At 56.0% G+C, this 13,491-nt stretch overlaps 1 protein-coding gene across 1 annotated transcript in view; it reads left to right on the top strand.

Annotated features, from left to right (window-relative positions):
- The window catches only part of CYTH1 (cytohesin 1), a 121,611-nt gene that overhangs the window by 34,074 nt on the left and 74,046 nt on the right, over positions 1 to 13,491 (top strand). The gene's annotated exons all lie outside the window — the stretch shown is intronic.

Below are 13,491 nucleotides of genomic sequence, written 5' to 3' on the forward strand. Positions count from 1 at the left end.
GCGGCCTGGGTCCGTGAGCTGGCCGGGTCCTGAGCGGCCTGGGTCTGTGAGCTGGCCGGGTCCTGAGCGGCCTGGGTCCGTGAGCTGGCCGGGTCCTGAGCGGGCCGGGTCCTGAGCGGGCCAGGTCCTGAGCGGCCTGGGTCCGTGAGCTGGCCGGGTCCTGAGCGGCCTGGGTCCTGAGCGGCCTGGGTCCGTGAGCATTGCCCGTGCTCATTTCCTGGTTTCAGGCATCGTGCTGCAGGTGCTGGCACTGGGGGAAGCTGGCTGAAGGGTTTATGGGAGCTTGGCGTTTTTGCAACCTTTTTGCAAGTCTGAAATTATTCAGAATGAAAAGTCAAAATAAATGAAGTAGATGTCCGTCCTGCTTGGCACCGCCGCTCACTGAGTCTCTTGTCCAGGTGGTTTCCCGTGTCCAGAAGCGGGGTGCAGGAGAAGGCGTTGTGTGAGGCTTGGGCCAGCTCAGTGTTCGAAGTGGGTGGCAGGCTCACCAATGGGGAGTCGACGTAAGGCACACACTTTCCTGTGGAATTCACAGTTTTGTTTTGTTTTTTTTTTTTAATATTTATTTGTTTAGTTTGAAAGGCTGAGACAGAGAGAGAGGGAGAGAGAGAGGTCCTCCACCCGCTGGTTCACTCCCCAGATGGCCGTAGCGGCTGGAGTTGCGCCTATCCGATGCCAGGAGCCAGGGGCTTCTTCCGGGTCTCCCACGCGAGTGCAGAGGCCCAAGGATTTGGGCCATCTTCTGCTGCTTTCCCAGGCAACAGTAGAGAGCTGGATCAGAAGTGGAGCAGCTGGGACTAGAACCAGCGCCCACGTGGGATGCCGGCGCTGCGGGCCCTGACTTTATCTGCTACACCACAGCGCCAGCCCTTCACAGTTTTTTTTTTTTTTTTTTTTTAAAGCAAAACTGCGTGCTCTGCCGTGGGACGGTCTCTTAGACATATTACCTGGGGAAGTGACCGGCAGAAAGTGCGCACTGTTCAGTGAGAGTGAGGGAGAGCCCCTGCACAGCACATGGCTGTGTTTGTTAAGTGCAGGGGAGGAGCTCTGAAGTCATAGTACCGGAGGTGCCAGTGGGCCCCCAGGTCAGCGAATTCGGGAGAGGCCAGCGAAAGAGGACGTTGACTGGGTTTTGGTTTTGTTCTTGTATTTTAATGCTGGGCACTCCTCTCCTGCCCTGAACGTGAAGTAATTATAGATTTCTTAGGAAATTTACAAATAAGAAAGTAAATATGGTTCTGCCTCCAACTAGATAATTATGTTTTTGAAAAACTCAGGGGATCACTTCTGCTTTATTTAACAAGCAACTTGAGGGAGTCCTGCTGTCTCACAGGGGTGGTTCTCAAACTTGTAATAGACAACAACTTGTTATTTGGGTGATTTCACTGCTAGGAAAGCCACGCTTGGAGACCTCCCAGCTGTTCCTATCTGTCGGTTTCTGTGGAGGTGGGGCAGCACAGAGGGGCCCAGACAGTGGCAGGTGCCAGCGGGGGGCTGTGTCAACCTCAGCTGTGCCCTGAAATGCCCGGGACAGGCCTGCTCCGCTTGGCAGGGCTGCTTTCCTGGGAGCCTGTCTGTATCTGTCCGCAGATGCTGAGCTTCAGACGCTGGCCTCTGCCCCGCCCTGGACGTAACAGCTGGCCAGGCCGTCTGACGGCCTCCTGGGCCTGCTTTACCTCCCTGCCCGTTATCCTCGGGTCTGCGTCTCCTGGATCTCTTCTTCCCACAGACTTCTTTCCACGTAGGTTCTTGGCTGGAAAGAGAATGTGCTGTCCGGGCACGCACATGTTTGTTCTGTGACTTTGGGCATAAAAAACGCTTCCAAGAGTAGAATACTGCACTGAGGACTGGCAGCTTCAGAAAGTTAGACTGGGGACCAGATCCCCGGCCAGGCGGGCTGTCACTGTGGGGCGCAGGTGTGCAGCTGGTCTCTGGATTGCCGGGTCATGAAGGGGGCAGTAGGTGAGGTGGGGAGCCAGGCAGTGCCACGTCTTAGGGGTCTCGTGCCCCACAGCTTTGTCCACAAATATCCTTCCTCTCACAGTCAGCGCCCCCTGCCCCCGAGGTAGAGGGGCAGAGTTTTGGAGATTGTGGCCGTAGTGCAGTGTTTGAAGATGCCCAAGTCTCCCCCTGATGCCGGTAGTGCTGCCGAGACCAAGTCACTGCCTTGCCAGTTCCATAGCGCCTACCCTGCCTTCTCTACCCCTCCCGGGACCGCCTGGGTTTAGAGTATCAGGGCCCTCGCAGCCTCGTCCTTAGCAGATCGCGTGCTGATTCGTGATTGGTTTCAGTGCTGCTGCCGCCTGTCCTCCAGAAGATCGTCCTGTTTGGACGGGAAGCACTCTGTGGTCTTCATTCATTCATTCATTCGACTGCGTGCTGTTGCTCACTGGTTCATGCTCCAGATGTCCACAGCGGCCGGGCCTAGGCTAGGCAAAAGTTGGGAGCCAGAGCTCAATCCAGGTCTCCCACCCGGGCACTTGAGCCACTGCCTGCTGCCTCCCAGGGTGTGCGTTAGCAGGAAGCTGGAATTGGGAGCGGAGCCGGAGTTTGAACCCAGGACTCCAGCATGGGATGTGGGCATCAGTGTAACCACAAGCTCCAGCCCTCTCTTCACCTTTGTAGTCCTAACACCTGGCGGATAGGCTCAGCATGGCTCAGCAGGCTGCCTTTAGAACGGACACACAGTAAAAAGTGGGTCTTTTAAAAAGCTTATCCATGTTTTACTTGGAAGGCAGAGACAAGAGGTCGTCCGTCTGCTGGTTTCTTCACAAATGCCTACAGCAGCCAGGGTTTGGGCAGGCTGAAGCCAGAAGCCAGGAACTCCACCCAGGGCTCCCGTGTGGGTGACCGGGGTCTAAGTACTGGGGCCTCCACTGCTGCCTCCCAGGGGCACCTGGGCAGGAAGCTGGGTCAGACGTGAAGGGAGTCAGGCCTCAGCCCAGCCCTGCGCTGTGGGACGCGGGGACCCCCGGGACCATGCCAAGGCCAGCAGTTGCCCCAGGGAATCTTCTGAGTGGACACAGAGCATTCAGCACGTGCTAATCATGAGTAATGTGCCTGCCAACGCCTGCCAGGACACAGGGCAGCAGGTGTGATGGCTATGGTGGGCAGGAGCTGGATCTCAGGCTGCCAGACTGCACCCTGGAGCACGCGAGCAGGTGGGGCCTGGTGACCGTGCTCAACCCCTTCCTGGAGCGCTGAACTTGGTCATTGGCAGGTCCTGCGGATGCCGCGTGCCTTCCCTGGTCCCCTGCTGGAGACAGAGAGGAATGCTACAGAATCCCAGAAAGGCAGAGCCTGAATTACGGCCTCGGGGCGCTCCTCGGCCGCCGTGTTAACTCCCTGATCCCCACCTCCACCCCTACACACTCTGATTCCTCCCTGGCCCCTCCCCAGGTAGCACTTGGAGCTGTGTAACGCGTGTTTTGTTTTCTTGGCTGTATCTGCAGGTGCAGTCTAAGTCCACATCGGGCACTGGCTCTTCCCCAGACTAGCCAGTAGGGACAGAGGGAAGACCGGTGTCGATGCCGACAAGGCCTCTCGCAAGGAAGCACTGGGGGGGACGTGAGCGTCAGCAGCTGACCCTGAGCTGCCCTTGTGCCCTGCACACGCGTGCACCAGTGGCAGAATGGGTCCGCCTTTTAACAATCCCTTCCTAGGCCAGCAGGGGTCAGCATTTACCACACACGGTGTCTACTTCAGAGGGCGTGAAAACCACTGTAGCGACGACTTACTTACAAGGACAGTTTTTGAATTTCATCTCAACTTCAGGTTTAATTTTTTTTTTTAAAAAGGATTTATATATTTGAAAGGCAGAGACGGGAGAGAGGGATCTTCCTTCTCCTTATTCTCTCCCCAAATGCCCACAACAGCCAGGGCTGGGCCAGGCTGAAGCCAGGAGCCCAGAGCCCCCTCCAGACACCCATGTGGGTACCAAGGGCTGAGTCCTCGGGCTGTCGCCCACTGCCTCTCCAGGAGCAGTAGCAGGGAGCCAGGTGGACAGTGGAGGAGCCAGGGCCTGGACTGGCGCCGTGGGGGTGTGGAGCCCCGAGCTGCTGTGTGACCCTCTGCACCACAGAGCCTGCCTCAGGTTCATTGCTGTGCTTTCCCTCCGGGCCCTGCACACAGAGGTTCTGCCTAATTATCAGGTCAATGCCAACCCTGCCTGCCCCTCCCCAGAGAGGAAGAAACCCCAAAACCCACATAAACTCAAAGCTAATTTTTCAATGTCATGTTTTTTTTTTTTTTTTTTGGTAAAGGCACTGAAATACTTTATTCTTCACATAGAAAATAAAAAAATTAGTCTTTGCAAAGCATTATACCTTTCTTACTGTTTTTTCTTAGAAAAGTTAATGGCCCATGGAAAAAGTTGAAATCACATTGTGTATCTGAAGCCAAAGCATGGTTTAGGACTTTGACCCACTGACAGGTGGCTGTGGCTCTGCTCAGGATGCCCCAGGTGCTGAGGGTCCTGCTCACAAAGGCACCCCCGGGGGCTCACGCCGAGGAATGGCAGCACGCGACACCCCCACCCCTAACTGCTCAGGCGTCCACATTTTCCAGCTCAGCCCAGCAGAAGTAACCTTTTAGAGGAAGTTTGGTGGTGTATCCAGGGGTCTGGTTTCTGGGGCGCAGGCTTCGGAAGGGCTGTGGCTGTCCTGGCGGCCCACAGGGGCCCTTCCTGGCCCTGGGCGCCCTGCCATCAGCAGTTTGTCGGGAAAGGTTGCAGCTGCGCAGGGGAAGCCTTCCAGGAAGCAGAGTGGCTCAGCTCCAGGTTCCAGAAGCTCCTCAGGGCCCCAGGAGCTCTGAGCGTGAGCTGTGGACTGAGGTCAAAGCTGGGTGGCCTGACAGTGTTTCTGGTGGGCACTGAAGACCAGAGCTCTCCCTCTGGCACGTGGAGGTTTAGTTTCTCCAGGGAGTCACGAAGGCAGAGGAGTGAGTGGAAGTCTATATACTTAACGGTGACGTCCTGTCCTCTCTCCCTCTCTCCTCCGCCCAAACACCGGTGGCTGGGTCCATAGCCCACAGCTCAGTAGCAGATTGGAAAAGACGTCTGAGTTAGTAGTCCGAGCGAAAGAACCCACAGAGCCTTCATGTGGGGTCTGCACGTGTTGCTGCTTAACTCTGCCACAGTGCCCCTGGACAGTCGGTAGACCACGCCCGCACACAGAGCCAGTCAAGTCACGCGAAAAATCAGCCTGTGCTTATTAGACGTTTAAGGAAAACCCTCAGCATTAATAAAATAATAAAACAGAAGGAGTAGAAGACGCTGAAGAAGGCTTTGCAAGTGACATGTGAGAGTCTTAGACACTGAGTGAATGAGACAAGCGCGAGGTGCTTCCCAAACGTATCCGGAGCCAGCGCTGTGCGGAGCAGGTGCAGCCGCTGCCTACGACGCCGGCATCCCGGACGGGTGCCGGATTGTGTCCTGGCTGCTTCGGCTCTGAACGTGGCCTGGGAAACACAGGAGAAGACGGCCCAAGTGTCCAGGCCCTTCCACCCACGTGGTAGGCCTGGATGCAGCTCCTGGCTCCTGGCTTCGGCCCAGCCCAGCCCTGGCCATGGCAGCCATCAGGGTAGTGAGCCAGTGGATGGAAGATCTCTCCCTGTCTCTTCCTCTCTCTCTCTAACTCTGAATTTCAAATAAATGAATGTTTGGAAGAAAAACAAAGGAGTATTTAAGACATGAAGAATGAGTTCTTGTGGGTTGGCTACAGAGATAAGACCTTGATGGAAGAACTGGAAGATGGACTAGAGGCCATTTCTCAGGAAACAGCTCAAAGGAGGTGAAAAGCTGGAGGGGGGCCGACGCTGTGGCGCAGCGGGTTAACGCCCTGGCCTGAAGTGCGGGCATCCCATATGGGCGCCGGTTCTAGTCCTGGCTGCTCCTCTTCCCATCCAGCTCTCTGCTATGGCCTGGGAAAGCAGTGGAAGATGTCCCAAGTCCTTGGGCCCCTGCACCCACATGGGAGACCTGGAAGAAGCTCCTGGCTTCGGATTAGCACACCTCTGGCCATTGCGGCCATCTGGGGAGTGACCCAGCAGATGGAAGACCTCTCTCTCTGTCTCTCCTTCTTACTGTAATGCTGTCTTTCAAATAAATAAAATAAATCTTTAAAAAAAGAGAAAAGGTGGAAGGCCCAGTGTCTGCCTAACGGAGATTCCAGAACTTGAGAGCTGAGGAAAGAGGGTGGGGATTGTTAACACGGTAAGTGCTCCAGGGTGGCCTCCGCCTGGTTGCCAGTGTGGTGGGAGGCAGAGTCGCCCTGGACAGCTTACGGTGAAGTTCACGGCTCTGTGGCACACAGAAGGTCTTGGGAGCTTTCTCAGGGGAGGGGAGGGGTCAGGCACAGACGCTGGGAACCGGGGTGGCCGAGGGAGGGCAGGCAGGGGCCTCTCCGCCATGCTGAGGAAAGTGCCTTCTGTTGAGAATTCTGTCCCTAGCCGCGCTGTCGGTGTGAGGGTGGAAGTTGTTTCTGTCGGACGCACACCAGCTGAAAAGCCCGCCTCTCCTCAGCTTTCCCGGGGTTACTGGAGGACGATCAGGAACCCCGACAGGGAGACCGCAGCCGGAGACAGGATCCGGCACAGCCACGGGGAAGCCGCTCCCAGGCGGCTGTGGAGGCCGTGGAGGGCTGCCCCGGACAGCCCTGCCGCGGCGGGTTTGCCCTCAGTGGTCTTACACTTGCACAGAGAGCTTGGCAGTTAATCCCAACGAACACAGAACTAAGCAAACCAAAAAAAATTACCGTGATTTTTGTTGTAGCATGTTATACAGGTTAGCGGTATGGGTGGAAATACTGTTGGTTTACCAGACGTGTCCGTGTGGTTGCGCTGAGCTCGCGTGTGTGTGAAGGGTCGGTCTGCTGTCGCAGGCCGCGGACGCTCGGCTTAGATACTGGGAGTGCGCAGCTTAACCGCGTGCTTCAGAAGCAGATCCGGAGCAGGAGTAGCAGCTCCGAGAGCAGGATTCTGCCCCCGTGGAGCAGGACTCCAGAGGGCAGAGCCGGGCAGGGGGCTGTGGTTTTCTATTAAGCTTTAAAAAGCCTTTTCCCTTTTTAAATTGTGTGTGTGTGTGTGTGTTGTTTTGGTTAAAAAACAAACAAACAAAGCCCGTGTGATCATTGAGCCAAGACTGGAGATCAGACCGGAAGGTCAGAGCAGGGAGGGGCGCTGGGGCCTCCTGGGCAGCTGCTGGGGCCGCTGGGCTCCCTGACCTCAGAGCCAGCAGGGGCGGGTGGCGACGTGCTCAGCGGAGGCGTTCAGTGGATGTCCTTCCAGGCTTTTTTCATTTTTAAAGCAAAATTATCCTACGGTCCCTGTTCTCGTCCCATGATATTTTCACCTAGCAATGTAAGACAGACGTCTTTGTTTCTGCTGGAACAGATCTGTAACTCTTTCCAGTGACGTAAGTGTCAAGGAGTAGTTGTAAGTGATTCGTGGAAGGAGAAATTCGCACACTGCCGACACGGCAGAAACCGCCAGCGTCACTGGCCATCAGAAGTGTCGACGTTAAAGCGTACCCTCCCCACTTCTGGTGGCTGTGTGTCCAACAGCAGTGCTCACCCGGCAGGAGGCTCGTGAGGTAGCAGTTTCGTTTTGAAGATAGCTGGTAAATGCAAGCAGTTGTTTTGGAAGTTTATTTTGTGGTGTGTATCCTGAGCCTTAGAATAGTTTGTATCTTTTTTTTTTTTTTTAATTTGACAGATAGACAGACAAAGAGAAACGTCTTCCTTCTGTTGGTTCACCCCCAAATGGCCGCTACGGCCAGCGCTGCACCGATCCGAAACCAGGAGCCAGGTGCTCCTCCTGGTCTCCCATGCGGGTGCAGGGCCCAAGCACGTGGGCCATCCTCCACTGCCTTCCCGGGCCACAGCAGAGAGCTGGCCTGGAAGAGGAGCAACCAGGACTAGAACCTGGCGCCCATGTGGGATGCCGGCGCCGCAGGCGGAGGATTAGCCTAGTGAGCCACGGCACCGGCCCCAGTTTGTATCTTTTTAAAAAGAAATTTAATCAATTTATTTGAGAGGTAAAGAGAGAAAGCTCCCATCTCGGGTTCACTCCCCACATGGCTGCAGTAGCCATGGCTGACCAGAGCCGGGAGCTCAATCCAGATCTCCCCGTAAGTGCAGGAGTCCAGGCACTTGAGCCGTCACTGCTGCCTCCCGGGCTGCGTGAGCAGGGAGCTGGAGTCAGAGCGGAGCTGGACGCCGGACACGGGTGCTCCAGTGTGGGCCGCGGACATCTTACGGCTAGCGAAGTGCGCATTCCTGTGTGTCTTCTGGAGGGCTCTGAGTCCATTTCTAGGAACTGAGGGTCAGGAGTTAGTCTGAGCTGAACAGAGGCCCCCATGCAAAGTGATGCAGCGTTCCACAGAACGTTCCATGTAAGAGGTCAAGGGTGAATGTCCAACAGAACTGGTTAAATCTGCTATGTTCTGTGTGATGAAACCATGAAACTAACCGCCCCGTCCAGCTGCAGAGTCCTTCCTGTTCGGGCTCTCTTTCTGTTCATTTTTTTTTTTTAAAGATTTATTTATTTATATGAAAGACTTACACAGAGAGGAGAGGCAGAGAGAGAGAGAGAGAGAGAGAGAGAGAGACGTCTTCCATCACTGGTTCACTCCCCAAATGGCTGCAACGGCTGGTGCTGCGCCGATCCGAAGCCAAGAGCCAGGAGCTTCCTCCGGGTCTCCCACGCGGGTGCAGGGGTCCAAGGACCTGGGCCATCTTGTACTGCTCTCCCAGGCCATAGCAGAGAGCTGGAGCGGAAGCAGAGGAGCCGGGTCTCAAACCGGTGCCCATATGGGATGCCAGTGCTTCAGGCCAGGGTGTTAACCCACTGTGCCATGGCGCTGGCCCCTCTCTGTTCTAAATCCCTTTCTGCCCCTGGGCAGCCGGCTGCCATCGACTCCTGGCTTTGGGGTTGTGCCAGCTGCTTGCCGTTACTCTGCCTCCTCGGCCCAGCCTGCTCTCTGACGGAGGCCGCCATGCTCTCTGGTTGGCAGTGGTCTTGCTCCAGAGAGTGAGGTCCACGTGCTTCTCCAAGCAGGTCGCTGAGGGTCTACTGGATCCTCTTCCAGTGCCTGGTCAGGTGGCCTCTCCGTGTGGCCACGGTCAGCAGCTGCTGGCTAGGATGAGGGCTGCCCTGTTGCTTGCCCGGCTGCTTCACCTCTCCCTGTCTGGCTCCCTCAGCGCCACCCTCACTTCTCAGATGGTGGCTTTCCTTCCTTCCTTTTTTTTTTTTTTTTTTAATATTTATTTGAGGGTAGGTGCCGCGGCTCACTAGGCTAATCCTCTGCCTGCGGCACCGGCACACCGGGTTCTAGTCCCGGTCAGGGCGCCGGATTCTGTCCCGGTTGCCCCTCTTCCAGGCCAGCTCTCTGCTGTGGCCCGGGAGTGCAGTGGAGGATGGCCCACGTGCTTGGGCCCTGCACCCCATGGGAGACCAGGAGAAGCACCTGGCTCCTGGCTTTGGAACAGCGTGGTGCGCCGGCCGCGGCGGCCATTGGAGGGTGAACCAACGGCAAAGGAAGACCATTCTCTCTGTCTCTCTCTCTCTCTTACTGTCCACTCTGCCTGTCAAAAAATATATATATATTTGAAAGGCAGAGTTATAGACAGGGAGAGAAAGAGATTTTTTTTTTTAAAGATTTATTTATTTATTTGAAAGTCAAAGTTACACAGAGAGAGGAAGGGCAGAGAGACAGAGAGGTCTTCCATCTGATGGTTCATTCCCCAGTTGGCTGCAACAGCTGGAGTTGCGCCGATCTGAAGCCAGGAGCCAAGGGCTTCTTCTGCGTCTCCCACGCAGGTGCAGGAGCCCAAGCATTTGGGCCATCTTCTACTGCTTTCCCAGGCCATAGCAGAGAGCTGGGTCAAAAGTGGAGCAGCCGGGTCTCGAACCTGCGCCCATATGGGATTCCGGTGCTCCAGGCCAGGGCATTAACCCCGCTGCACCACAGCACCAGCCCTGAGAGAAAGAGATCTTTCATCCACAGGTTCACTCCCCAAATGACCACAATGGCAGGTCAGGGTGAGGCTGAGTCCTGGAAGTCCATCTGGGTCTCCTATGTGGGCACAGAGGCCCAAGCACTTGGGCCATCTGCTGCTGCTTTCTCAGGTGCATTCGTAGGGAGCTGGGTCGGAAGTGGAGCGGCCGGGGCTCGAACCGGTGCTCGTAACAAGCTGCGGCTTCCCATGCTGCACTGCAGTGCCTTTCTCAATTCCTCCAACCTCCTGCTTTGAGTGAGTCTCCGTCTCTTTGGGATTATGACTGATACAGGTATCACGCTCCCCAGAATATTGTATATGTATTCATGGAAATTTTCTTCTGCTCTCATTTAAGTCACTACACGTTTGCATATCCTCATTATCCGCCACCAGGGGTGAGGTGGGGTACGGGTTGAGTCTGCGGAAGGCGTTAGTTAACTGGCAGTACGGACTGTCTTGAGAGAGGTCTCCGGACACCTGCACTGATGTGTGGGCTGAGCTGCTCTAGGTATGAAGTCGTGCTGTGTGGGGGCTCCACACCCATTGAGTAGATTTTAGCTTCTCTGGCTGCCGAAGTAGAAGCGGACCTGAGAGACGAGCTGTGAGGGCCGGCGGGGGCGGGGTACGGAGGGAGAGGGACCCAGGAGTTAGCTGTTGCCCAGGAGGGGCAGCTGCGTTCCTGCACGTGCCCAGGCCAGACCCTGGCGTTACCATCGTCTTCCTCTCACACCCAGCATGAGATCCGCCGGCAGGTCCTTGGCACTGCTTCAGAAGTAAACGTAAGAGGTGCGGCTTCCTTCATCTCCCCAGCGGCAGGAACAGGACCCCAGGTCCCGGACGCCGCCCCCAGGGCCTGGCTCAGCCCTCCTGCCCCCTCGCTCCCTGAGCTTGCCCTCCCTCCTCCCCACACTGCTCTCCCTGCTCCGTCTGCACTGGCCTCCCTGCCGCCCCGTGGCCCACACACAGCCCCACTACTTGTGTTTGACCTGCTGTGCGGTTCCCTCACTCGTTCCCCTGCCCGCTCCACCTGCAGCTGGACTGCAGACATGGCGAGGGTGGGTGCTTCTGTCGGTTCCGTTCTTTGCTGTCTCTTACGCCTGGCACTCAGTGTGGTTAGTGTATTTTGTGGGGTAAAAACTAAAGTATAATATTATAGGCTTGATTGTAATAAAAATGGCTGTGAGACACCCGAGCCCCACATCAGAGCGTCTGGGTCCGAGTCCTGGCTCCAGCTCCTGGCTAGTTCCCTGCCAATGCAGACCGTGGAGTCCCAGCTCAGCTGGTTCGGTTCTGCCCCCCAAGCGGAGGACCTGCATTGAGCTTTTGGCTCCAGCTCTGGCCCTGGCCCTGGCTGGCCACAGTCCTTGAGGGCATCTGGGGAGTGCACCAGCAGGTGGGAGAACTTGCGGGTGCTCTCTCAGGTTAGAGTCAGTGACAGCAACAACAAAGCCAACTGTAACAAAGACAGGAGATGCAAGTTAAAACAGGTGAGAGGAGGATATATGTGCAGCATATCATGCAGAGGGTTTGTAATCCGCACATTAATAAGGAAAACAATCAGAAAAATGGGCAAAGGACATGAGTGAACATTCACAGAAGAAGGAGGTGTCAGCCTTGAGAGAGGACCGCAAGCTGGTGAGCAGGGCTTGTGGCTGCCAGCCAGCAGCAGCCATTCCCCACTGCACCGCACACATTGGCGTCAGCGCTCTGGGGAAGCAGCGGGCACTTGGGCTGTGGCTGTGGCAGCTCCAGGTATTCAGACCTCAAGACCCAACCTTGCGTGTCCATTCCAGAGAAACGCTCCACCCTTGACAGTAGGTTGGAAACAGGAGTGACCTGTCTTAGTCTAAGTTATCTGCTCTGACTTGATACAGAAGGTAGGCTGATTGGGGACATCGCTGAACCTCGGTGGGACTTGCTGGGATTCGTTATGGACGGAGATCGGATGGGACAGGCACAGCTGCATTTGATGTGCTGGGCACACAGTCATGACCTCCTAAAATAAAGTGTATGTTTTAAAGTAGATGCACCGGCCGGTGCCGCAGCTCACTAGGCTAATCCTCTGCCTGCGGCACTGGCACCCCGGGTTCTAGTCCCGGTCGGGGCGCCGGATTCTGTCCCGCTTGCTCCTCTTCCAGTCCAGCTCTCTGCTGTGGCCGGGGAAGGCAGTGGAGGATGGCCCGAGTCCCTGGGCCCTGCACCCGCATGGGAGACCAGAAGTACCTGGCTCCTGGCTTCAGATTGGCGCAGAATGCCGGCCGTAGCGGCCATTTGGGAGGTGAACCAACGGAAGGAAGACCTTTCTCTCTGTCTCTCTCTCTCACTGTCTAACTCTGCCTGTCCAAAAAAAAGGCAGATCCATCTGTATTGAGTCATTAGGCAGAGCCAGGGGCGGGGCAGAGCCGTTGCCTGGACACACACCAGCGTGGCAGACTGCTCTGCGTCTTGATGTGTTTCCAGCCCCCTGTGAGGACTTGGCCGAAACCTGGATATGCAGGTTCCTGCAGAGCGGTCGAGACTGAGGGGAGGCCAGGGAACTGGGAGCCCACAGACAGCAAGGAGGGAGGGCAGGCACTGCAGCAAGCCCTTGATCTCTCTGGGCAGCAGTGCCTCCGCGGTGAACTGGGGGTGGAGGGTGCTTGCCCCATAAGGGCTTTCAGGACTAGGTGAGTTGGGCTGTTGACATGGCTGGGTACACAGCAAACCCTCAGTGCTCCCACGGGGCAATGAATTAGGCAGTGCCCCTCTTCTCCTTGTTACTTGTCAGTCACTGCTTTATGCCCCCCCACGGTCCTCCCCAGGAACACGTGGGAGCTGTGTCTGGATCCAGCAGCTTTGCTCCTAGGAGTTTTTTCTGTGAGTTAATTAAAGAGGCATGCCAGCACAATGTGTGTTAGACTGGCAGACAACTGGAGCCAGTGAAAAGCCTTGGGTAAGTCAAGCCCCCAGGTTGCGAATGGTAAACGTGGTAGGTGTCCATTCAGAGTTGTGGGAAATGTCTGTTATGTGTGAAATCAGGCTCTGTGAAGCACAATGTAAAACATCCCCGTGGTTCTGGCATATCTGGAGAGTGACAGTGAGGAGTTGTTCACACACACACTCAGCGTACACCAGGATGTCAGCAGCGGTTGTCACGGGGACAGGATTAGGTGTCGCTGACTTTCCTTACGACTGTTCTCTGATGTCCAGCAGTGCACGTGTGTCAGGACGTAGCCAGGCTACAGGAAACACACTGTGTTGTGACATGCTAGCAGCTGGAACGGGAATAGAGTTGAACTTACTGGAGCTTGGCGTTTGGGGACTTTTTGCCCGTAACACCTGCTTTCTGCTTTTAGCCTGTGACCGCATAAAATGCTCCCGTGGCTCCTGGGGAACGGGCTGCTCTCACTAAAAGAGGACCAGGGGCTCTAGGAGATTCTGTTCTAAGAACTTAGAAAGCAAAGAGAAAAAACAGCACGCGGCATCCGCTGTTGGCTGTCTGGGGAAGACGGAGACG

Source organism: Lepus europaeus, chromosome 18 (assembly GCF_033115175.1).
Source record: "Lepus europaeus isolate LE1 chromosome 18, mLepTim1.pri, whole genome shotgun sequence".
Lineage (NCBI taxonomy): Eukaryota > Metazoa > Chordata > Mammalia > Lagomorpha > Leporidae > Lepus > Lepus europaeus.